We start from the raw sequence: 27,388 nt of genomic DNA on the forward strand, positions 1-27,388 counted from the left end.
TTCCTTTGTGAAAACAGATACAAAGTATTCATTAAGAACCCTACCAACATCTTCCGCCTCCACACACAGATTACCCTCATAGTCTGTAATAGGCCCTACCCTTTCTTTAGTTACCCTCTTACTCTTAATATATTTATAGAACATCTCAGGGTTTTCCTTAATTTTACTGGCCAAAAATTTCTCGTGCTCTCTCTTAGCATTCCTAATATCCTTTTTAACTTTGCCTCTTAACTTTGTTCCTCTAAAGATTTTAAAGTATTTAGCTGTTGGTATATGACAACATAAGCGTCTCTTTTTTTTCTTAATCCTCCCCTGTAAGTCCCTAACCATCCAGAGGGCTCTTTTCTTTAAGGGCACATGTTTGGCCTGAGCCTTCCGGATCTCCTCCTTGAATGCCTCCCACTGTTCCGACACTGATTTACCCACAAGTAGCTGTTTCCAGTCCACTATGGCCAAATCACTCCTTAACTTAGCAAAATTAGCTTTTCCCCAATTCGTAATTTTTATTCCAGGCCTATTCTTGTCCTTATCCATAACCAACTTGAATCTGACTGAATTATGGTCACTGGCACCCACTTGTCTTGGAGGGAGTGCAACGAAGGTTCACTCAACTGGTTCCTGGGATGAGGGGATTGCCCTATGAGGAGAGATTGAATAGACTAGATATATTCCCTAGAGGTTAGAAGAATGAGAGGTGATCTAAATGAAGCATATAAAATTCTTAAGGGACTTGACAGGGTTAATGCTGAGAAGATGTTTCCCTAGGCTGGGGAATCTAGAACACGGGGTCACAGTCTCAAAATAAAGGTTTGGCCATTTCGGACTGATATGAGGAGAAATTTCTTCACTTAAAGGGTTGTGAATCTTTGGAATTCTCTACCCCAGAGGGCTGTGGATGCTCAGTCGTTGAGTATATTCAAGACAGAGGTCGATACATTTTGGGGAATTAAGGGATATGGGAATAGTGCGGGAAGGTGGAGTCGAGGTAGAAGATCAGCCATGATTTTATTGAATGGCGGAGCAGGCTCGAACACTCAAATGGCCTACTCCTGCTCCTATTTCTTATGTTCTTAAGTTTGAGATTCACACAGGGATTATAAAAATGTAGAAAGATGTTTAAATTTCCTAAGGGATTTGCAAGCATTAAAAAAAGCACTGCAATTGTAAATGCCTCCCAGTGGATGCCAAAATTATTAGTCAGTAGTCACGCATCATGGGAGTGACTTACAGAACACTCAAGATTACTTCTCCGCATTTATGTTGCGATTTAAATCCCTCAATTAGACCATTTCCTTGTAATCGCCTCAAGGTATCCACCATTGTCTATGTAGTTCTCCATGCAATTCAAGTGGGCTTAACAATGTCGGGCTCAAACAATGAAGGAATGTCAGCAGAATGCAGTCTTTCGAGGGTGTGACCCTCCAGAAGATCAGTTGGACCAAGTGTTATCTGTGAAACCACTTTCCTTCTATATAATAATATTGGGCTTGAGTTCTGCTCCCTACGGGTGTGTACGAGATGCGCACGTGCCTGTGGGGTCCTTGCAAGTTTCGTATTCAAATTCTTAAGACTGATAAAAGCAGTCTTAAGCAGGCCTGCTTTTATCAGCGTAAGACTTTTAAAGCACAGAATAATAATTTTTTTTCAATAATTTAACTATTTGAAATCCTGTTAAATAAGGTAAGTTTATTTTTGGACACTTTAAAATATGTAAATTTATTTTTCAAAAAAATTAAATTTTTGTTTTAAATAATTAATTACATTCCATTTTGATTTTAAATATATGTGAGGTTTTTTAATTTATTTTCAGTGTTTGTGTGTTTTTGGGGGTATTCCCATTCATACTTATAGTGGTTCCATATATATGAAACTCATATATGAATGGGGAGCCCCTACTCTGATAGGTTGGGCCGGCCCACGTGATCCCATTGATGCGTACGGAGCCCATACACTCCTGGGATACGTCTGCTTTTACGAAGGCCTTTGCATAGAGGGCCAGAACCGCAAGCCTCTGAACCTCTGAGACCAAGTACTTTCGGAAATTTAAGGCAGATGCCTCCGACTGCAAAGATTTCTGGGCCATAAGGCATCACCCTCATCATCATCATAGGCAGTCCCTCGAAACGAGGATGACGTGCTTCCACGCCAAAAAAAGAAGAGTTCACAGGTGTTTCAATAAAGGACCTAATATTCCAGGTCCTGAACTACATCCTGAGGGGTGGAAAATGCCTGTGCGTGGATTTTTTTAATGTGTGGTGGCCATTGCACACTAGCCACCACACAGGCTTGACAGAGCTAGGTCTTGGTCCAAGGTGACTGGAGACCTGCTCTGCTGCACGGACCGAGTGCGCAAACATATCGCAGTGTGGGCTGGCCCGTGCTACCCTGGCCCCGAACTCACGCCTCTCCTGGGCCCCGATCACATCCCTCCATAACCAACTTTAATCTGACTGAATTATGGTCATGGGCACCCAAGTGCTCCCCCACTAACACCCCTTCAACCTGCCCAGCTTCATTCCCCAAAACTAAATCCAAGACCACCCCCTCTCGTGTTGGGCTTGCTACATACTGAGTATAAAAGTTCTCTTGAATACATTTCAAGAATTCCGCACCCTCTATACCCTTCACACTAAATTTTTCCCAATCAATATTTGGATAGTTAAAATCCCCTACTATTACTATCCTATGGTTTTTAGACTTCACAGCAATTTGCCTATATATTTGCTCCTCGATCTCCCTCCCACTGTTTAGGGGTCTATAATACACGCCCAGCAGTGTGATCACCCCTTTTTGGTTTTTCAATTCGACCCATATGGCCTCATTTGATGATCCCTCTAACATATCATCCCTCCTCACCGCTGTAATAGTTTCTTTAATCAGTACCGGAACTCTGCCCCCCTTTTTACCCCCCTCTCTATCTTGTCTAAAAACCCTGTAGCCAGGAATATTGATCTTCCAAACCTGCTCCTCTTTCAGCCATGTTTCTGTAATGGCGATAATGTCATACTCCCAAGTGTCTACCTGTGCTCTTAGTTCGTCCGCCTTATTTGTTATACTCCTTGCATTAAAGTATATACCATTCAGCACAGGAAGACCTCCATTCGGGAGTCATGTCTACGGCCGCAGAAATGCCTGTCTGTTCCCCTAACTGCAGAATCCCTATCACTAGTGTTGTGTATCTGTAAAGCATGCACTCCCATGTTCCGCCACCAGGGAGCTCATCCCCTGAAGTCCCAAAGGATCCCAGCATCCCTTGGGAGCACTGTATATAAGCCAGCCCCTAAGGCCTGTTCCTCACTTTGGAGTGTCTTATTAAAGACTGAGGTCACTGTTACTTTAACCTCCCTGTGTGCAGCCTCATCTGTGTTAGGAACACAATAACTGGCGACGAAAATACGAATCCAACGCAACGATGCAGCAAACTGTGGGCATCCTGGAGAAGTTCTCTGAGGGTGAGGACTGGGAAGCCTATGTCGAATGGCTAGACCAGTACTTTGTAGTCAACGAGCTGGACGGAGAAGGAAGCGCTGCAAAAAGGAGAGTGGTCCTTCTCACAGTCTGCAGGGCACCGACCTACAGCCTTATGAAAAATCTTCTGGCTCCGGTGAAACCCACAGATAAGTCGTATGAGGAGCTGTGTACACTGGTTCGGGAGCATCTTAACCCGAGGGAGAGCATGCTGATGGCGAGGTATCGGTTCTACACATGCCAGCAATCTGAAGGTCAGGAAGTGGTGAGCTACGTCGCCAAGCTAAGGCGACTTGCAGGACAGTGTGAGTTTGATGGCTACCTGGAGCGAATACTCAAGAGACTTTTTTGTACTGGGCATTGGCCACGAGACCATCCTATGAAAACTTTTGACTGTAGAGACACCGACCCTCAGTAAGGCCATTCCGATAGCACAGGTGTTTATGTCCACCAGTGATAACACCAAACAAATCTCTCAGCACACAAGTGCTAGCAATGTTCATAAATTAACTGGAACTGTGTTTGCGAGCAGAAATGTACAGGGCAGAACCCACGTGTTTGCAACTGCCAGCAGGCCTCAGGTGACCCAGATGACTGAGTCCCCAACAAAGGATGAATGCAAGGCAATTCACACCTTGTTGGCGTTGTGGAGGCTTCCATTCAGCCTATTCATGCCGCTTCAAAGGGTATGTTTGCAAGAACTGTGGAACAACGGGGCACCTCCAACGAGCTTGCAAACGAGCTGCAAGCTCTGAAAAACCTGCTAACCACCACGTGGCAGAGGAAGATCGGTCCATGGTGGATCAAAGCAATTTCGAGCCTCAGAGAGGAGGCAGATGCTGAAGTACATGGGGTGCACACATTTTCGAGGAAATGTCCACCTATAATGCTGAACGTAAAATTAAATGGCTTACCCGTAGCCATGGAACTGGACACTGGCGCTAGCCAATCCATCATGAGTAAAAAGATGTTTGAAAAACTGTGGTGCAACAAGGCATTCAGACCAGCCCTGAGCCCCATCCACACGAAACTGAGAACGTACACCAAAGAGCTTATCACTGTCCTGGGCAGTGCCATGGTCAAGGTCACCTACGAGGGCACGGTGCACGAACTGCCACTCTGGATTGTCCCGGGCGAAGGCCCCACACTACTTGGAAGGAGCTGGCTGGGCAAAATCCGCTGGAATTGGAATGACATCCGAACGCTATCACATGTCGATGAGGTCTCATGTACCCAGGTTCTTAACAAATTTCCTTCCCTTTTTGAGCCAGGCATTGGAAACTTTTCCAGGGCAAAGTTGCGGATCCACTTGGTCCCAGAGGCACGACCCATTCACCACAAGGCGCGAGCGGTACCTCACATGATGAGGGAGAGAGTGGAAATCGAGCTGGACAGGCTGCAATGCGAGGGCATCATCTCCCCAGTGGAATTCAGTGAGTGGGCCAGCCCGATTGTTCCAGTACTCAAAAGTGATGGCACGGTCAGGATTTGCGGCAATTATAAAGTAACTATTAATCGTTTCTCGCTACAGGACCAATACCCGCTACCTAAGGCAGACGACCTATTTGCGACGCTGGCAGGAGGAAAGACGTTCACCAAGCTCGATCTGACTTCGGCCTACATGATGCAGGAGCTGGAGGAGTCTTCGAAGGGCCGCACCTGCATCAACACGCACAAGGGACTGTTCATCTACAACAGATGCCAGTTTGGAATTCGGTCGGCTGCAGTGAACTTCCAGAGAAACATGGAGAGCCTACTCAAGTCGGTACCACACATGGTGGTCTTTCAGGACGACATATTGGTTACGGGTCAGGACATCGCCGAGCACCTACAAAACCTGGAGGAGGTCCTCCAGCAACTGGCTGAAGAGGTCGAAATGTGTCTTCATGGCAACGGAAGTGGAGTTTTTGGGGAGAAAGATCACGGCGGACGGCATTCAGCCCACAGACGCCAAGACCGAGGCTATCAGGAACGCGCCCAGGCCACAGTACGTCATGGAGCTGCGGTTGTTCCTGGGACTCCTCAACTATTTTGGTAACTTCCTGCCGGGGTTAAGCCCCTACATGTGTTATTATGCAGTGAGAACTGGGTATGGGGAAAAAAAACAAGTAATTGCTTTTGAGAAAGCCAGAAACATTTTATGCTCCAACAAGCTGCTTGTATTGTATAACCTGTGTAAAAGACTTGTGCTAACATGTGACGTGTCGTCGTACGGAGTCGGGTGTGTATTACAATAAGCTAACGTTGCGGGGAAATTGCAACCTGTCGCCTATGCTTCCAGGAGCTTGTCTAAGGCTGAGAGGGCCTACAGCAAGATTGAGAAAGAGGCATTAGCGTCTGAAAATGCATCAGTACCTGTTTGGCCTCAAATTTGAGCTGGAAACCGATCACAAGCCCCTCGCTGAAATCAAGGGGATAAATACTAATGCCTCAGCCCACATACAAAGGTGGGCACTTGCGCTATCAGCGTATAACTATACCATTCACCACAGGCCAGGCATCGAGAACTGTGCGGATGCTCTCAGTCGGCTACCATTGCCCGCCACGGGGGTGGCAATGGCGCAGCCTGCAAACTTGTTGACGGTGGCGCAGCCCGCAGACTTGTTGATGGTCATGGAAGCGTTTGAAAATGATAAATCACCTGTCACAGCCCGCCAGATTAGGACTTGGACCAGCCAAGATCCTCTGCTGTCCCTAGTAAAAAAACTGTGTACTGCATGGGAGCTGGGCCAGCATCCCCGTTGAAATGCAAGAGCGAATCAAGCCGTTCCAGCGGCGAAAGGATGAGCTGTGCATTCAGGCAGACTGCCTGTTGTGGGGTAACCGCGTAGTGCTACCAAAAAAGGGCAGGGAGACGTTCATCTCGGATCTCCACAGCATACACCCGGGTATAGTAATGATGAAAGCGATAGCCAGATCCCACGTGTGGTGGCCCGGTATCGACTCTGACTTCGAGTCCTGTGTATGGCAATGAAAGGGTATGTGCTCAGTTGAGCAACGCGCCCAGAGAGGCACCACTAAGTTTGTGGTCCTGGCCCTCCAGACCATTGTTGAGGATCCATGCCGACTATGCAGTCCCGTTTCTCGGTAAAATGTTCCTGGTGGTGGTGGATGCTTTTTCAAAATGGAATGAATGTGAAATAATTTCGGGAAGCACCGCCACCACCTCCATTGGTGATAGCTAAAGAAGGGAATAGGGTGTTTGTAGTCAAACTAGACAATGGACAAATTTGCAGAAAGCACCTGGACCAAACGAGGCTGTGGTTCACAGACTGCCCTGAACAACCCACAACAGACATCAACTTTTTCAAACCCACAACACACACCCAAAGGATCAACGACACCACGCCGGACCAGGAAATCGAACCCAACATGCCCAACAGCCTAGCAAGGCCAGGCTCACCTAGCAGCCCTTCAGGGCCAACAACACGCCAGCCCAGCAAGGGCACAGCCAACACACCAGAACAGACATTTGTACCGAGACGGTCCACCAGGGAAAGAAAGGCTCCCGACCGCCTCACCTTGTAAATAGCTTTCACTTTGACTTTGGGCGGGGGAGTGATGTTGTGTATCTGTAAAGCATGCACTCCCATGTTCTGCCACCAGGGAGCACCATCCTCTGAAGTCCCAAGGGATCCCAGCATCCCTTGGGAGCACTGTTATATAAGCCGGCCCATAAGGCCTGTTCCTCACTCTGGAGTGTCTTATTAAATACTGAGGTCACTGTTACTTTAACCTCCCTGTGTGCAGCCTCATCTGTGTTAGGAACACAATAACTAGGGCTCTTTTGTTCTTCGTCCCTCCACCCTGTACAGCTGAGCCACCCGTGGTGCCTTGGAATTGGCTCTGGCTACACTCCCCAGAGGCACCATCGTCCTGACCGATACTCAGAAGTCAATATCGGTTTGAAAGCGAGATGGACTCACGGGGGTACTCCTGCGCTACCTGCTCTAGCACACTTACTATGTCTGGTGGTCACCCACTTCCTCTCTACCTGCACGCCTTTAAGCTGCAGGGTGACCACCCCCTGAAACGTGCTATCCACGTAGCTCTCAGCCTCGTGGATCCAAAACGCAGAGCTCGAGCAGTTGAAGCTGGAGACACCTCCTGCACACGTGGTTATCGAGGCTGCGTGAAAAGTTCAGGACTTCGCACTGGCCGCAGGATGAGCTGCACTACCATCCCTCTAGTTAGCCTTATCTATTTTATAATGTATTTAAAAAGAAATAGAGAAAAGAGAGCTACTTACCAACTCAACTCACCGACCTCTGAGGCCTCCGAACTCCCGATCTCCGAACTCCCGACTCGATAACCTCAGGACCTACCGACTCGCCGACCTCACAGGGCCTACCGACTCACCGACCTCACAGGGCCTACCGACTCATCGACCTCACAGAGCCGACCGACTCATCGACCTCACAGGGCCTACCGACTCATCGACCTCACAGGGCCTACCGACTCGCCGACCTCACAGGGCCTACCGACTCACCAACCTCAGGGCCGACCAATGCGCCGAACTCACGGGGTCTACCGACTCGCTGACCTCACAGAGCCAACCGACTCACCGACCTCTGCGGCCTCCCGAAGTCACCGACCACTACGGCCTCCCGAATCATCGACCTCTGTGGCCTACCAAACTCAACGATCTCCTGAACTCGGACTCTCCTGCTCTCCGAATCTCCCGGAACTCTCAAACTGTGGCTAACAAGGGAAATTAGGGATCGTGTTAAATCCAAGGAAGAGGCATATAAATTGGCCAGAAAAAGCAGCAAACCTGAGGACTGGGAGAAATTTAGAATTCAGCAGAGGAGAACAAAGGGTTTAATTAGGAGGGGGAAAATAGAGTATGAGAGTAAGCTTGCAGAGAACATAAATACTGACTGCAAAAGCTTCTATAGATATGTGAAGAGAAAAAGATTAGTGATGACAAACGTAGGTACCTTGCACTCAGAATCAGGTGAATTTATAATGGGGAACAAAGAAATGGCAGACCAATTGAACAAATACTTTGGTTCTGACTTCACTAAGGAAGTCACGAATAACCTTCCGGAAATACTAGGGGACCGAGGGTCTAGCGAGAAGGAGGAACTGAAGGAAATCCTTATTAGTCAGGAAATTGTTTTGGGGAAATTGATGGGATTGAAGGCCGATAAATTCCCAGGGCCTGATAGTCTGCATTCCAAAGTACTTAAGGAAGTGGCCCTAGAAATAGTGGAAGTATTGGTGATCATTTTCCAACAGTCTATCAACTCTGGATCAGTTCCTATGGACTGGAGGGTAGCTAATGTAACCCCATTTTTAAAAAAAGGAGGGAGAGAGAAAACGGAATTATAGACCGGCTAGCCTGACATCGGTAGTGAGGAAAATGTTGGAATTAATTATTGAAGATGTAATAGGAAAGCATTTGGAAAGCAGTGACAGGATCGGTCCAAGTCAGCATAGATTTATGTAAGGGAAATCATGCTTGATAAGTCTTCTAGAATTTTTTGAGGATGTAACTAGTAGAGTGGACAAGGGAGAACCAGTGGATGTGGTGTATTTGGACTTTCAAAAGGCTTTTGACAAGGTCCCACAAGACATTGATGGGCAAAATTAAAGCACATGGTATTGGGGTAATGTATTGATGTGGATAGAGAACAGGTTGGCAGACAGGAAGCAAAGAGTAGGAATAAACGGGTCATAGACACATAGAGCATAGGTGCAGGAGTAAGCCATTCGGCCCTTCGAGCCTGAACCACCATTCAATAAGATCATGGCTGATCATTCCCTCAGTACCCTTTTCCTGCTTTCTCTCCATACCCCTTGATCCCCTTAGACGTCAAGGCCACATCTAACTCCCTCTTGAATATATCCAATGAACTGGCATCAACAACTCACTGCGGTAGGGAATTCCACAGGTTAACAACTCTCTGAGTGAAGAAGTTTCTCCTCATCTCAGTCCTAAATGGCCTACCCCTTATCCTAAGACAGTGTCGCCTGATTCTGGACTTCCCCAACATCGGGAACATTCTTCCAGCATCTAACCTGTCCCGTCCCGTCATCATCTTATATGTTTCTATGAGATCCCCCCTCATCCTTCTAAACTCCAATGTATATTGGCGCAGTTGATCCAGTCTCTCCTCATATGTCAGTCCAGCCATCCCAGGAACCAGAGTGGTGAACCTTCGCTGCACTCCCTCAATAGCAAGAACGTCCTTCCTCAAATTAGGAGACCAAAACTGAACACAATATTCCAGGTGAGGCCTCACTAAGGCCCTGTACAACTGCAGTAAGACCTCCCTGCTCCTATACTCAATTCCCCTAGCTATGAAGGCCAACATACCATTTGCTTTCTTCACCGCCTGCTGTACCTGTATGCCAAATTTCAATGACTGATGTACCATGACACCCAGGTCTCGTTACAACTCCCCTTTTCCTAATCTGCCGCCATTCAGATAATATTCTGTCTTTGCGTTTTTGCCCCCAAAGTGGATAACCTCACATTTATCTACATTATACTGCATCTGCCATGCATTTGCCCACTCACCTAACCTGTCCAAGTCACCCTGAAGCCTCTTTGCGTCCCCCTCACAGCTCACACCGCCACCCAGTTTAGTGTCATCTGCAAACTTGGAGATATTACACTCAATTCCTTCATCTGAATCATTAATGTATATGGTAAAGAGCTGGGGTCCCAGCACTGAGCCCTGCGGCACTCCACTAGTCACTGCCTGCCATTCTGAAAAGGACCCGTTTATCCCGACTCTCTGCTTCCTGTCTGCCAACCAGTTCTCTATCCACGTCAGTATATTACCCCCAATACCATGTGCTTTGATTTTGCAGACCAATCTCTTGTGCGGGATCTTGTCAAAAGCCTTTTGAAAGTCCAAATACACCACATCCACTCATTCTCCCTTGTCCACTCTACTAGTTACATCCTCAAGAAATTCCAGAAGATTTGACAAGCATGATTTCCCCTTCATAAATCCATGCTGACTTGGACCGATCCTGTCACTGCTTTCCAAATGTGCCGCTATTTCATCCTTAATAATTGATTCCAACATTTTCCCCACTACTGATGTCAGGCTAACCGGTCTATAATTACCCGCTTTCTCTCCCTCCCTTTTTAAAAAGTGGTGTTACATTAGCTACCCTCCAGTCATAGGAACTAATCCAGAGTCGATAGACTGTTGGAAAATGATCACCAATGCATCCACTATTTCTAAGGCCACTTCCTTAAGCACTCTGGGATGCATACTATTGGGCCCCGGGGATTTATCGGCCCTCAATACCATCAATTTCCCTAACATAATTTCCCGCCTAATAAGAATTTCCTTCAGTTCTCCTTCTCACGAGACCTTCGGTTCCCTAGTATTTACGGATGGTTATTTGTGTCTTCCTTCGTGAAGACAGAACCAAAGTATTTGTTCAATTGGCCTGCCGTTTCTTTGTTCCCCTTTTCAGAATGGCAGACAGTTACTAGTCGGGTACCGCAAGGTGCTGGGACCCCAGCTATTTACAATATACATTAATGATTTAGACAAAGGAATTGAATATAATATCTCCAAGTTTGCAGATGACACTAAGCTGAGTGGCAGTGTGAGCTGTGAGGAGGATGCTAAGAGGCTGCAGGGTGACTTGGACAGATTAGGTGAGTGGGCAAATGCATGGCAGCTGCAGTATAATGTGGATAAATGTGAGGTTATCCATTCTGGTGGCAAAAACAGGAAAGCTGTATATTATCTGAATGGTGACAGATTAGGAGAAGGGGAGGTGCAACGAGACCTGGGTGTCATGGTATATTAGTCATTGAAAGTTGGCATGCAGGTGCAGCAGGCGGTGAAGAAGGCAAATGGTATGTTGGCCTTCATAGCTAGGGGATTTGAGTATAGGAGCAGGGAGGTCTTACTGCAGTTGTATAGGGCCTTGGTGAGGCCACACCTTGAATACTGTGTACAGTTTTGGTCTCCTAACTTGAGGAAGGACATTCTTGCTATTGAGGGAGTGCAGCGAAGGTTCACCAGACTGATTCCCGGGATGGCAGGTCTGACATATGAAGAAAGACTGGATCGACTAGGCTTATATTCACTGGACTTTAGAAGAATGAGAGGGGATCTCATAGAAACATATAAAATTCTGACGGGACTGGACAGGTTAGAAGCAGGAAGAATGTTCCCGATGTTGGGGAAGTCCAGAACCAGGTGTCACAGTCTAAGGATAAGGGGTAAGCCATTTAGGATCGAGGTGAGGAGAAACTTCTTCACTCAAGAGAATTGTGAATCTGTGTAATTTTCTCCCACAGAAAGTTGTTGAGGCCAGTTCATTAAATATATTCAAAAGGGAATTCGATATGGCCCTTATGTCTAAAGGCATCAAGGGGTATGGAGAGAAAGCAGGAATGGGGTACTGAAGTGGCATGATCAGCCAGGATCATATTGAATGGTGGTGCAGGCTCAAAGGGCCGAATGGCCTATTCCTGCACCTATGTTCTATGTTTCTAACTCACGACCTCTCGGAACTCCCGAACTCTCGACCTCTCGGAACTCCGGAGCTCACGACGTTTAAAAAATATATATCTTTCTGATTTGTTAAAAAGTTTTTTTTAATTCTGGTTTAAAATAAACTTACCATAGTGGAGAGGGTTTTTAACAATAATGTGTTTTCAACATTTTATTTTACAATGTTTTTGTATGTTTTAAAACTCTTACACCTGTAAAAGTAGGCTATGCGCCTGCTTTTATCAGGCGCAGGAGTTTTGACAACTTTTGCTCAGCAAGATATGCATAAATCCTGCAATCTTGTCCTTGCAAATGTCCTCACTCCCAATATGCGCGAGATATGTCAAGCTCCAGCTTGACAGATTGGAAAAGCCGACTTTCAGCGCATGCGCATTGTGCGCTAAAAACGAGCTTTTCCAATGCCTTCCTGGGTCCATAGAAACTCCGTACAGACCGGGCAGGCCAATGTCTGCAGACACATTGATAAGTAAAATTCCACACAGAATTACAAAAGTGCATCTTCACACTCTGCTTCTCCTGTCTGTGGATTTCTCTCCTGTTCAACTGTGACTCAGTTGCTTGTACGTGGGAATTAAACTACAGATTTAACCATCGGGGATGAGACTGGGGAATTAATAATGCGATACAGGGAAATGGCAGAGACATTGAACAAATATTTTGTATCGGTCTTCATGGTAGAAGACACTAAAAATATCCCAATAGTGAATAATGAAGGAGAAGTAGTACTCGGTAAAATAATGGGACCAAAGGCGGACAGGTCCCCTGGACCTGATGGCTTACAACCTCGGGTCTTACAAGAAGTGGCTGCAGAGATAATGGATGCATTGTTTGCAATCTACCAAAATTCCTTCTGGGGAGATCCCAGTTGATTGGAAAACCGCAAATGTAACGCCCATATTTAAAAAAAGGAGGCAGACAGAAAGCAGGAAACTATAGACCAGTTAGCCTTACATCTGTCGTTGGGAAAATGCTGGAGTCTATTATTAAGGAAGCAGTAGCAGAACATTTGGAAAAGCATAATTCAATCAAGCTGAGTCAGCATGGTTTTATGAAAGGGAAACTGTTATGTATGTTAACTGGCTTTTACCTGCCACCAGAGGGAGCGACTGTCGGAGTCCTAATGGTCACTGGCAGACACGTGCAAGCCATGTATATAATGTTGGCAGCCATGTTGAATCCTCACTTTGAGAATAAATAAACTGGAGTAAGATCATGCCTGAACTAGCTCACCGTACTTAGCCTCATGGAGTTATTCGATACTTAACAATTTGTGACGTTAAAAATACGAACTTTCATGCAACCATGTTTGTTGGGATTTTGGAGAGATTCATGGAAGGGGAAGACTGGGAGGATTTCACTGATCGCCTCGACCAGTACTTCATAGCCAACAGTTTGGAAGAAAACAATAACGCAATTAATCGCAGGTCGGTTCTCCTCGCCGTTTGTGGGTCAAAGATTTCTGGCCTTATCAAGAATCTACTCTCACCGACTCGACCAATGGATAAGACTTATGATGAATTGTGTACGCTGGTTCAGAACCGCTTTAAACCGAAGGAAAGCATTATCATGGCGCGGTATTGTTTCTATACGCACAATCGCTGCGAGGGCCAGGACGTGGCGGAATTTGTCGCCGACCTGAGACGTCTTGCTGGGCCGTGCAACTTCGGAGCTGCATTGGAGGAAATGCTGCGGGACTTTTTCGTGCTTGGCATTGGCCACGAGGTCATCCTTCGAAAGCTGCTGGCTGCTGAATCTCTAGACCTGAGCAGGGCCATCACGGTTGCCCAGGCATGCATGTCCACGGATGAAAACTCGAAACAGATATCTTCCCAGCATCAAAACTCACCGGCAAGTACAGTGTATAAAATAATATCATCAGCAGGCAGAGCTGCACATGGCAGGGCCTACGCATCTACGTTCGTATGACCTGTAACTGCTCAAAGTCCGCAATCGGGAGTGAATCAAATCTCGCCTTGTTGGCGTTGCGGGGGCTATCATCGGGCCCATCAATGCTGATTCAAGCACTACGTGTGCAACGGCTGTGCAACAATTGGGCATCTTCAACGAACGTGTCTGCAACCGATCAAGCCTGCTGCGACACACCACGTGGCTGAGGATGATCGATCCAGCGTGGATCAAGCGGCATAGGCAACTCAACCCGAGGTACAGGACGAAGAAGTGTATGGGGTACATTCTATTACCAAAAGTCTTCCGATAATGCTGGACATTAAATTAAATGAGGTTCCAGTGTAAATTCCTGGATTCTTTTACCTCAATCTGGTTCAGTAAAATTACTGAGTCGAATACCTCTTGTGCTTTGAACAAAGCAGTCTTTATTACCGGCCAGTAAGACCTATCAGACAGAAGATATACTCTCTGGATAGAGCGTACACACTCCCTACGGATAGGTGAAGTTACATCGTAAAGCGTCAACAGTTATACAGTTTTGAAATCAGATAACAAAATACAATTAGATTGACATTCTAACTCAGCCACTCATTAGTCAATCTATATGAGATGTTTTTTATGAAAGCTCAAGCATTGCCTCTAAATGTTTCAATCTAGTGGTGTGACTATTAACTGAGACCTTGCAATTCTGCAGATTTATTTCATGTTATAATTAGATATCATTGGCAGGATTAGTGACTTGAAACCTTGAGAAAGACTGTTAGCTATGCTGATGTTGCACTATTTGCAATCTGACATTCTCCCAGCTATTCTTCCATGGCTTATACATTTTCATATATCCCGTTTACCTTACTGTCCTTAATTCCATATATTCCATTCAGATATCCACACCAGTATTCATGGAATTGGACATGGCTACAAGTCAGTCAATAATGAGCCAGAGGGCTTTCGAAAAGCTGTGAGACACTAAGGCAAAAAATGAGTCCAATCAATGCGAAGCTGCGTACCTACACCAAAGAGCTCATACCAGTCATTGGCAGCGCGGCAGTAAAGGTATCATACGATGGAGCTGTGCATGATTTATCTTGGTGGATCATTCCAGGCAATGGCCCACGCTGTTCGGCAGGAGTTGGCTTGAGAAAATTAAATGGAACTGGAACGATATTAAAGCCTTATCATCAGTGGATGATGCTTTGTGTGCTCAAGTGCTGAGCAAGTTTCCCTCGTTCGAACCAGGCATCGGCAACTTCACGGGAGCCAAGGTGCAGATCCACCTAGGCCCGGATGCAAGACCCATCCATCGCAAGGCTTGGGCGGTTCTGTACATGATGAGGGAGAAGATCGAGATCGAACTGGACAGACTTCAATGGGAAGGAATCATATCACCAGTCAAGTTCAGCGAATGGGCCAGTCCAATTGTCCTGGTGTTGAAAAGTGATGGCACGGCCAGGATCTGCGGCGACTACAAGATAACGATCAACCAAGTCTCGATATAGGATTAGTACCCATTACCCAAGGATGACGACCTGTTTGCAATGCTAGCAGGAGGGGATGTTGTTTACCAAATTGATCCTGACCTCCGTTTTCATGGCACAGGAGCTGGTTGAATCTTCGAAAAATGACGTGCATCAACATGCACAAAGGACTGTTTATATACCACAGATGCCCTTTCGGAATTCACTCGGCGGTAGCCATATTTCAGAGAAACATGGAGAGTTTTCTGAAGTCCGTCCCAAGAACTGGCGTGTTCCAAAATGACATCCTGATCACTGGTTGCAACACCACTGAACACCTGCACAACCTGGAAGAGGTTCTACATCGTCTGGACAGAGTGGGACTCAGGCTAAAACGCTCCAAGTGCGTTTTCATGGCACCAGAAGGCGAATTCCTGGGGAGAAAGATTGCAGCAGACAGCATCAGGCCTACGGACTCGAAGACAGAGGCCATCAAGAATGCACCCAGACCCCAGAGAGTGACGGAGCTGCGTTCATTCATGGGTCTTCTCAACTATTTCGGTAATTTTCTACCTAGTTTGAGCACATTGCTAGAGCCCTTGCACATGTTGCTGAGAAAGGGTAACGACTGAGTTTGGGGCAAATCTCAAGACAGAGCCTTTGAGAAGGCCAGGAACCTGCTATGTTCCAATAAATTACTGGTACACTATGACCCATGTAAGCGGTTAGTGCTGGCCTGCGACGCCTCATCATATGGGGTTGGTTGTGTGCTCCAGCACACAACCAACTCCATCCAGTTGCATATGTGTCCAGAAGTCTGTCTAAGGCTGAAAGAGCCTATAGTATGGTTAGAGAAAGAGGCTTTAGCATGCGTATATGGGGTTAGGAAAATGCACCAATACCTGTTTGGGCTTCGGTTTGAGCTTGAAACAGACCACAAGCTGCTCATTTCATTGTTTTCTGAGAGCAAACATCAATGCCTCGTCCCGCATCCAAAGATGGGCACTGACATTATCCGCTTATGATTATGTTATCCGCCACAAACCAGGCACTGAAAACTGTGCTGATGCGCTTAGCTGGCTACCATTACCCACAACCGGGGTGGAAATGCCGCAGCCCGCAGACTTGCTGCTGGTCATGGATGCCTTCAAGAGCGAGGGATCATCCATCACGGCTCGTCAAATTAGGACCTGGACCAGCCAGGATTCTGTACTGTCAAGCGTAAAATGGAAATTGGTCTGCCATTCCCAGGGAAATGCAGGATGAAATTGAGCCTTATAGCCGCAGCAAAGATGAATTGTCTATTCAGTGTGATTGTCTGTTATGGGGTAATCGTGTTCTGCCAAAAAAAAGGCAGGGAAACTTTTGTGCGAGATTTACACAGTACCCACCCAGGCATTGTCATGATGAACACCATTGCCAGGTCTCATGTTTTGTGGCCGGGCATTGACTCACACTTGGAGTCATGTGTGCATCAGTGCAACACTTGCATGCAACTGAGTAACGCACCTGTGGAGGCTCCGCTGAGTCTGTGGTCATGGCCATCCAAACTGTGGTCAAGGATCCACATAGACTTTGCCGGCCCCTTTCTCGGCAAAATGTTTTTAGTGGTAGTGGACGCTTACTCCAAATGGATTGAATGCGTAATCATGTCATCCAGCACACCCACAGCCACTATTGAAAGCCTCCAGGCCATGTTCGCCACCCATGGCCTGCCCGACATCCTTCTCAGCGACAATGGACCGTTTTTCACCAGTTCAGAGTTCCACGAGTTTATGACCCGTAATGGCATCAAGCATGTCAGGTCTGCCCCTTTCAAACTCGCGTCTAGCGGTCAAGTGGAGCGAGCTGGCCAATCCATTAAGCAGAGCCTAAAACGCATGACTCACGGCTCCCTACAGACCCGCTTATCCCGTATTCTGCTCAGTTACCGGACGAGACCCCACTCTTCTGCTGAGCTGTTAATGAAGAGAGGCCTCAAAACTAGGCTCTCCCTTGTACACCCAGATCTCAATGATCTTGTCGAAACCAGAACTCAACTGCAGCAATGGTACCACGATCGCGCGGCCGTATCATGTGACATTGCTGTTCATGACCCTGTGTTTGTCCTGAATTATGGTCATAGTCCAAAGTGGGTTGCTGACACGGTTTTGGCCAAGGAGGGGAACAGGGTGTTTGTAGTCAAACTGTTAAATGGCCAAATGTGCAAGAGGCACATCGACCAAACCAAACTGCGATTCACAGTCAATCCAGAACAAATTGAAGATGACATTGTCATCGACCAACCAACACACATCCAACCATCAATTGACCCTTGTGTCATTCATGAAGACGAACCTATCAGCCCCGACAGTCCTGTCAGACCGCCTGCTCCGCAATGCAGCAATGGTCCTAATAACTCATCCAAGCTTGGGTTTGAACTGAGAAGATCAATCAGGGAGCAGAAGGCCCAGGACCATCTTAACTTGTAGATACAACCTGTACCAAGGACTTTGGGGGGAATGATGTTTTGTATGTTAACTGGGTTTTACCTGCCACCGGAGGGCGTGACTATCGGAGTCCTAATGGTCACTGGCAGGCATGTGCAAGCCGTGTGTTTTATAAGTAAGCTTGTATTTACTTTGTACAGCCACCAGAGGGCTCATCCCCTGGAGTCGCAAGGGATTCCATAATCCCTTGGGAGCACAGGTATTTAAGGAGGCTTCACAGGTTGGAGAGGCATTCTGGAGACCAGCAATAAAAGACTAAGGTCACACTTTACTTTGAGCTCACAGTATTCAGTCTGACTCTTTCTCCATACACTACAACTGGCGACAAGATACAGATAGTGAACCCAAAGATGCAGAGAACAGTGGGCATCCTGGAGAAATTCTTGGAGGGAGATGATTGGGAAACTTTTGGGGAGCGACTCGACCAATACTTCGTGGCCAACGAGCTAGATGGGGAAGAGAGCGCTGCCAAACGAAGGGCGATCCTCCTCACCATCTGTGGGGCACCAACGTATGGCCTCATGAAGAATCTGCTCACTCCAACAAAACCCATGGAGAAATCATGCGACAATTTGTGTACACTGGTCCAGGAGCATTTGAACCTGAAGGAAAGCGTTCTGATGGCGAGGTACCAGTTCTACACCTACAAAAGGTCTGAAGGCCAGGAAGTGGCGAGTTATGTCGCCGAGCTAAGACACCTTGCAGGACATTGCGAATTTGAAGGACATTTGGAGCACATGCTCAGAGACTTTTTCATACTTGGCATTGGCCACGAAACCATACTTCGAAAACTTTTGACTGTAGAGACCCCAACCTTGAGTAAGGTCATAGCGATAGCCCAGGCGTTCATTGCAACCAGTGACAATACGAAGCAAATCTCTCAGCAAAAAAGTGTTGCTGCAAGTACTGTTAACAAAGTGATGTTATTTTCGAATCGTAACGTACAGAGCAGGTCACAAATATTTGCAGCAACACGTCCGCAGATGTTTGAGTCCACCATCAAAGATTATGAATGCAAGGCCATTAACACCTTGTTGGCGCTGCGGGGATGATCATCATTTCCATTCATGCCGATTCAAATAGTACGTTTGCAAGGGCTGTGGAATAATGGGACACCTCCAACAAGTGCGCAGGCGAGCTGCAAAACCTTTAAACTTGCAAATCACTATGTTGCATAGGAAGACAGATCCACGGAGGATCACGACGAACCAGTGCCTCAGATCGAGGAGGCAGAGGTGCATGGGGTGCACACATTCACCACGAATTGTCCCCCTATAATGCTGAATGTTGAACTAAATGGACTCCCGGTGTCAATGGAGCTGGAAACGGGCGCGAGCCAGTCCATCATGGGCAAAAAGACTTTCGAAAGGTTGTGGTGCAACAAGGCCTCAAGGCCAGTCTTAACTCCAGTTCGCACGAAACTAAGAACTTACACGAAAGAACTGATTCCTGTAATTGGCAGTGCTACCGTAAAGGTCTCCTACGATGGAGCGGTGCACAAGCTACCACTCTGGGTGGTACCGGACGATGGTCCCACGCTGCTCGGCAGGAGCTGGCTGGGAAAGATACGCTAGAACTGGGACGACGTCCGAGCGCTATTGCCCGCCGATGACACTTCGTGTGCCGAGGTCTTAAACAAATTTCCTTTGCTGTTCGAACCAGGCATTGGGAAATTCCAAGGAGCAAAACTGCAGATCCACCTAATTCCAGTGGCGCAACCCATCCATCACAAAGCGAGAGCAGTACCGTGCATGATAAGAGAAAGGGTAGAGATCGAGCTAGACCGGCTGCAAAGAGAGGGCATCATTTCCCCGATCGAGTTCAACGAGTGGGCCAGTCCTATCGTCCCAGTCCTCAAGGGAGATGGCACCATCAGAATCTGTGGTGATTACAAAGTAACTATCAATCGATTCTCCCTGCAGGACCATTAGCCACTACTAAAGGCCGACGACCTCTTTGCAATGCTGGCGGGAGGAAAGACGTTCACGAAGCTGGATCTGACTTCAGCCTACATGACGCAGGAACTGGAGAAATCATTGAAGGACTTTATCTGCATTAACACGCACAGAGGTCTTTTTGTTTATAACTGATGCCCGTTTGGAATCCGATCGGCGGCAGTAATATTCCAGAGAAACATGGAAAGCTTACTGAAGTCGGTCCCACACACCGTGGTCTTCCAGGACGACATCTTGGTCACCGGTCGGAACACATTCGAGCATCTGCAGAACCTGGAGGAGGTTCTTAGTCGACTCAACTGCGTGGGGCTCAGGTGAAAACGCTCGAAGTGCGTTTTTCTGGCGCCTGAAGTGGAGTTCCTGGGAAGGAGGATTGCGGCGAACGGCATCAGGCTCACCAACGCGAAGACGGAGGCAATCGAGAACGCACCGAGGCCACAGAACGTGACGGAGCTGCGGTTGTTTCTGGGACTCCTGAACTACTTTGGTAACTTCTTACCGGGTTTCAGCACACTGATAGAACCACTGTATGTCTTACAACGAAAAGGGGACGAATGGGTTTGGGGCAAAAGCCAAGAAAATGCCTTTGTAAAAGTGAGACAATTGTTATGCTCAAACAAATTGCTTGTGTTGTATGATCCATGTAATCGTTTGGTACTAGCATGTGATGCGTCGTCATATGGCATCAGGTATGTATTGCAACAAGCTAATGATTTCGGGAAACTGCAACCGGTTGCTTATGCATCCAGGAGTCTTTCTAAGGCTGAGAGAGCCTACAGTATGATTGAGAAAGAAGCGTTAGCGTTTGTCTATGGGATAAAGAAAATGCATCAATACCTGGTTGTGCTAAAATTCGAATTGGAAACTGACTATAAGCCACTTATATCCCTGTTCTCCGAGAGTAAAGGGATAAATACCAATGCATCGGCTCGCATCTAGAGATGGGTGCTCACGTTGTCCGCATACAAGTATGCCGTCCGCCACAGGCCAGGCACAGAAAACTGCGCTGATGCTCTCAGTAGGCTGCCGTTGCCCACCACGGGGGTGAAAATGGCACAGATCTAGCAATGGTTATGGAAGCATTTGAGAGTGAGCAATCACCCGTCACTGCCTGGCAGATCAAAACCTGGACAAGCCAGGACCCCTTATTATCTCTAGTCAAAAGCTGTGTGCTTCACAGGAGCTGGTCCAGTGTCCCAGTGGAAATGCAGGAAGAGATAAAGCCGTTCCAGCGGCGCAAAGATGAAATGTCGATACAGGCAGACTGCCTTCTGTGGGGCAATTGCGTAGTGGTCCCCAAGAAGGGCAGAGACACCTTCATCAATGACCTCCACAGTACCCACCCAGGCATCGTAATGATGAAAGCGATAGCCAGATCCCACGTGTGGTTGCCCAGTATTGATGCGGACTTAGAGTCCTGCGTTCACAGATGTAATACACGCAGTTATGCAATGTACCCAGGGAGGCACCGCTAAGTTTATGGTCTTGGCCCTCCAAATCGTGGTCTAGGGTACACGTCGACCATACAGGCCCGTGCTTGGGTAAAATGTTCGTTGTGGTTGTAGATGCGTACTCCAAGTGAATTGAATGCGAGATAATGTTGGCTAGCACATCCGCTGCCACTACTGAAAGCCTGCGGGCCATGTTTGCCACACACGGCCTAGCCGATGTCCTGGTGAGCAACAATGGGCCATGTTTTACCAGTGCTGAGTTCAAAGAATTCATGACCCGTAACGGGATCAAGCATGTCACATCTGCCCCGTTTAAACCAGCGTCCAATGGTCAGGCAGAGAGAGCAGTGCAAACCATCAAGCACGGCTTGAAGAGGGTAACGGAAGGCTCACTGCAGACTCACCTATCCCGAGTCCTGCTTAGCTACCGCACGAGACCACAATCACTCACTGGGATACCACCTGCTGAACTGCTCATGAAAAGGGCACTTAAGACAAGGCTCTAGTTCACCCTGATATACATGAACAGGTAGAGAGCAGGCAGCTTCAACAAAGTGCATATCCTGATAGCGCAAATGTGTCACGCGAGATTGAAATCAATGATCCAGTATTTGTATTAAATTATGGACAGGTTCCAAGTGGCTTCCCGGCACTGTCGTGGCCAAAGAGGGGAGAAGGGTGTTGCGGGTCAAACTTTCAAATGGACTCATTCACCGGAAACATTTGGACCAAATCAAACTCAGATTCACGGACTATCCTGAGCAACCCACCTTGGACCCTACCTTTTTTGATCCCCCAACATACACACCAGTGGCAACCAGCACAACGGTTGACCACGAAGCAGAACCCATCATCCACTGCAGCCCAGCAGGGCCCAACACACCAGGCAGCCCAGCAACTTGGGGCAGGACTGGAACTGATGTCCTAGGGGTAACATTTGCTAATGCAGTTCGGGAGTGTTTAAACTAATATGGCAGGGGGATGGGAATCTATGCAGCGAGATAGGGCGAAGTAATATGGAGTCAGAAACAGATGGTAGAAAGGTAAAAAGCAATAGTGGGAGGCCGAGTAAACAAAGGCAATAAACAAGGCCACACTACATCATAATTCTAAAAGGACAAAGTGTGTTAAAAAAACAAGCCTGAAGGCTTTGTGTCTTAATGCAAGGAGTATCCGTAATAAGGTGGATGAATTAACTGTGCAAATAGATGTTAACAGATATGATGTGATTGGAATTACAGAGACATGGCTCCAGGATGATCAGGGCTGGGAACTCAACATCCAGGGGTATTCAACATTCAGGAAGGATAGAATAAAAGGAAAAGGAGGTGGGGTAGCATTGCTGGTTAAAGAGGAGATTAATGCAATAGTTAGGAAGGACATTAGCTTGGATGATATGGAATCTATATGGGTAGAGCTGCAGAACACCAAAGGGCAAAAAACGTTAGTGGGAGTTGTGTACAGACCTCCAAACAGTAGTAGTGATGTTGGGGAGGGCATCAAACAGGAAATTAGGGGTGCATGCAACAAAGGTGCAGCAGTTATCATGGGTGACTTTAATATGCATATAGATTGGGCTAACCAAACTGGAAGCAATACGGTGGAGGAGGATTTCCTGGAGTGCATAAGGGATGGTTTTCTGGACCAATATGTCGAGGAACCAACTAGGGGGGAGGCCATCTTAGACTGGGTGTTGTGTAATGAGAGAGGGTTAATTAGCAATCTCGTTGTGCGAGGCCCCTTGGGAAAGAGTGACCATAATATGGTGGAATTCTACCATGGTCCAGAACTTAAAGAAGGGTAACTTTGAAGATATGAGGCGTGAATTGGCTAGGATAGATTGGCGAATGATACTTAAGGGGTTGACTGTGGATGGGCAATGGCAGATATTTAGAGACCGCATGGATGAACTATAACAATTGTACATCCCTGTCTGGCGTAAAAATAAAAAAGGGAAGTTGGCTCAACCGTGGCTATCAAGGGAAATCAGGGATAGTATTAAAGCCAAGGAAGTGGCATACAAATTGACCAGAAATAGAAGTGAACCCGGGGACTAGGAGAAATTTAGAACTCAGCAGAGGAGGACAAAGGGTTTGATTAGGGCAGAGAAAATAGAGTACGAGAGGAAGCTTGCAGGAATATTAAGACGGACTGCAAAAGCTTCTATAGATATGTAAAGAGAAAAAGGTTAGTAAAGACAAACGTAGGTCCCCTGCAGTCAGAATCAGGGGAAGTCATAACGGGGAACAAAGAAATGGCAGACCAATTGAACAAGTACTTTGGTTCGGTATTCACTAAGGAGGACACAAACAACCTTCCGGATATAAAAGGGGTCAGAGGGTCTAGTAAGAAGGAGGAACTGAGGGAAATCCTTATTAGTCGGGAAATTGTGTTGGGGAAATTGATGGGATTGAAGGCCGATAAAATCCCAGGGCCTGATGGACTGCATCCCAGAGTACTTAAGGAGGTGGCCTTGGAGATAGCGGATGCATTGACAGTCATTTTCCAACATTCCATAGACTCTGGATCGGTTCCTATGGAGCGGAGGGTAGCCAATGTAACCCCACTTTTTAAAAAAGGAGGGAGAGAGAAAACAGGGAATTATAGACCAGTCAGCCTGACATCGGTAGTGGGTAAAATGATGGAATCAATTATTAAGGATGTCATAGCAGCGCATTTGGAAACAGATGACATGATAGGTCGAAGTCAGCATGGATTTGTGAAAGGGAAATCATGCTTGACAAATCTTCTGGAATTTTTTGAGGATGTTTCCAGTAGAGTGGACGAGGGAGAACCAGTTGATATGGTGTATTTGGACTTTCAGAAGGTTTTCGACAAGGTCCCACACAAGAGATTAATCTGCAAAGTTAAAGCACATGGGATTTGGGGTAGTGTGTTGACGTGGATTGAGAACTGGTTGGCAGACAGGAAGCAAAGAGTAGGCGTAAATGGGTACTTTTCAGAATGGCAGGCAGTGACTAGTGGGGTACCGCAAGGTTCTGAGCTGGGGCCCCAGCTGTTTACATTGTACATTAATGATTTAGACGAGGGGATTAAATGTAGGATCTCCAAATTTGCGGATGACACGAAGTTGGGTGTCAGTGTGAGCTGCGATGAGGATGCTATGAGGCTGCAGAGTGACTTGGATAGGTTAGGTGAGTGGGCAAATGCATGGCAGATGAAGTATAATGTGGATAAATGTGAGGTTATCCACTTTGGTGGTAAAAACAGAGACAGACTATTATCTGAATGGTGACAGATTAGGAAAAGGGGAGGTGCAACGAGACCTGGGTGTCATGGTACATCAGTCATTGAAGGTTGGAATGCAGGTACAGCAGGTGGTTAAGAAAGCAAATGGCATGTTGGCCTTCATAGCGAGTGGATTTGAGTACATGGGCAGGAAGGTGTTACTACAGTTGTACAGGGCCTTGGTTAGGCCACACCTGGAGTATTGTGTACAGTTTTGGTCTCCTAACTTGAGGAAGGACATTCTTGCTATTGAGGGAATGCAGCAAAGGTTCACCAGACTGATTCCCGGGATGGCGGGACTGACCTATCAAGAAAGACTGGATCAACTGGGCTTGTATTCACTGGAGTTCTGAAGAATGAGAGGGGACCTCATAGAAACGTTTAAAACTCTGATGGGTTTAGACAGGTTAGATGCAGGAAGAATGTTCCCAATATTGGGGAAGTCCAGAACCAGGGGTCACTGTCTAAGGATAAGGGGTAAGCCATTTAGGACCGAGATGAGCCATGATCATATGAAATGGCGGAGCAGTCTCGAGGGGCCATATGGCCGACTCCTGCTCCTATTTCTTATGTTCTTATGTTCTTTGATGTGTGCACAAGGAGCTCCGATTCCCTCTGAACACCAACATTTACTGGTCTCTCTCACCTGCTAAAAAATATCCAGCTTTTCCATTCTTCCTACCAAAGTGAATAACCTCACATTTACCCACATTATATACATCTGCCACCTGATTGCCCACTCACTTACCCCTTGGCAGGCCCTTTGCACCCGCACTCACGACCACAAGAATGACTCGGTTACCACACCCACTATCTCATGCTGGGGAAGTCCAAAACCAGGGGTCACAGTCTAAGGATAAGGGGTGGACCATTTAGGACCGAGATGAGGAGAACCTTCTTCACCCGGAGAGTTCTCTACCACAGAAAGTTGTTGAGGCCAATTCACTAAATATATTCAAAAAGGAGTTAGATGTAGTCCTTACTACTAGAGGGATCAAGGGGTATGGCGAGAAAGCAGGAATGGGGTACTGAAGTTGCATGTTCAGCCATGAACTCATTGAATGGCGGTGCAGGCTCGAAGGGCCGAATGGCCTACTCCTGCACCTATTTTCTATGTTTCACACCGAGATGATCAACCAGGGCATGAAAGGCCCCAGATCGACTCACATTGTGAATAGTTACACTATTTTGACTTTGTGGGGGAGTGTTGTTATATATGTAAACTTGTATTTGCTCTTTATAGCCACCAGAGGGCTCAACCCCTGGAGTCCCAAGGGATTCCATAATCCCTTGGGAGTACAGGTATTTAAGGAGCCTTCACATGTTGGAGAGGCACTCTGGAGAGCTGCAATAAAAGACTACGGTCACACTTTACTTTGAACTCAGTGTTCAGTCTGACTCTTTCTCCATACACTACACCGTGTATATAATGTTGGCAGCCATGTTGAATCCTCACTTTGAAAATAAATAGGCTGGTGTAAGGTCATGCCTGAACTAACTTACCGTACTTAGCCTCGTGGAGTGATTCAATACTTAACAGAAACCATGTTTGACAAATTTACTGGAGTTCTTTGAGGATGTAACGAGCAGGGTGGATAAGGAGGAACCAGTGGATGTGGTGTATTTAGATCTTTAGAAGGCATTCGATAAGGTGCCACATTCGATAAGGTGCCTGCGTCTGCGCACATTCTGAGGCTGAACACCAGGATATAGTCGGTGTATTCACCGAGGCAAATGAAAGCATGGGCCTTCCGCTTAACATCTGTAAGACAAAGGTCCTCCACCAGCCTTTCCTCGCTGACAGTACTGCCCCCCCAGTCATCAATATTCATGGCGCGGCCCTCGACAACGTAGACTACTTCCCATACCTCGGGAGCCTTTTATCAACAAAGGCAGACAATGATGCGGAGATTCAACATCGCCTCCAGTGCGCCATTGCAGCCTTTGGCCACCTGAGGAAAAGAGTGTTCGAAGACCAGGCCCTCAAATCTGCCGCCAAGCTCATGGTCTACAGGGCTGCACTAATACCTGCCCTCCTGTATGGATCAGAGGCATGGGCGATGTACAGAAGACAGCTCGCGTCGCTGGAGATATATCACTAACGATGTCTCCACATGATCCTACAAATCCCCTGGGAGGACAGGCGCACTAACATCAGTGTCCTCGCCCAGGCTAACATCCCCAGCATTGAAGCACTGACCGCACTCGATCAGCTTCGCTGGGCAGGCCACATAGTTCGCATGCCAGACAAGAGACTTCCTAAATAATTGCTCTATGCGCAGCTCCTTCACGGCAAACGAGCCAAAGATGGAAACGTTATAAGGACACCCTCAAAGCCTCCCTGGTAAAGTGCGACATCACCGCTGACACCTGGGAGTCCCTGGCCGAAGACCGCCCTAGGTGGAGAAAGTGCATCTGGGAGGGCGTTGAGCTCTTCGAATCTCAACACTGCTAGAGGTCAGGCGCAGGCAGCGGAAGGAGCATGCGGCAAATCAGTCCCACCCGCCCTTCCCCCGACGAATGTCTGTCCTGCCTATGACAGGGTCTGTGGCTCTCATATTGGATTGTTCAGCCACCAAAGGACTCACTTTAGTAGTGGAAGCAAGTCTTCCTTGATTCCGAGGGACTGCCCATGATGATGATGGCATAAAAGGTTACTGCATAAGGTAAAAGTTCAGGGGGTTGGGGGTAATATATTAGCTTGGATAGAGAAACATAGAAAATAGGTGCAGGAGTAGGCCATTTGGCCCTTCAAGCCTGCATCACCATTCAATAAGATCACGGCTGATCATTCACCTCAGTACTCCTTTCCTGCTTTCTCTCCATACCCCTTGATCCCTTTAGCCATAAGGGCCATATCTAACTCCCTCTTGAATATATCCAATTAACTGGCATCAACAACTCTCTGCGGGAGGG

At 47.1% G+C, this 27,388-nt stretch overlaps 1 protein-coding gene across 1 annotated transcript in view; it reads left to right on the forward strand.

The window, feature by feature from the left end:
- Nucleotides 1-27,388, forward strand: part of LOC139266717 (dynein axonemal heavy chain 6-like) — a 580,613-nt gene that overhangs the window by 133,237 nt on the left and 419,988 nt on the right. The window lies entirely within an intron of this gene.

Source organism: Pristiophorus japonicus, chromosome 7, assembly GCF_044704955.1.
Source record: "Pristiophorus japonicus isolate sPriJap1 chromosome 7, sPriJap1.hap1, whole genome shotgun sequence".
NCBI lineage: Eukaryota > Metazoa > Chordata > Chondrichthyes > Pristiophoridae > Pristiophorus > Pristiophorus japonicus.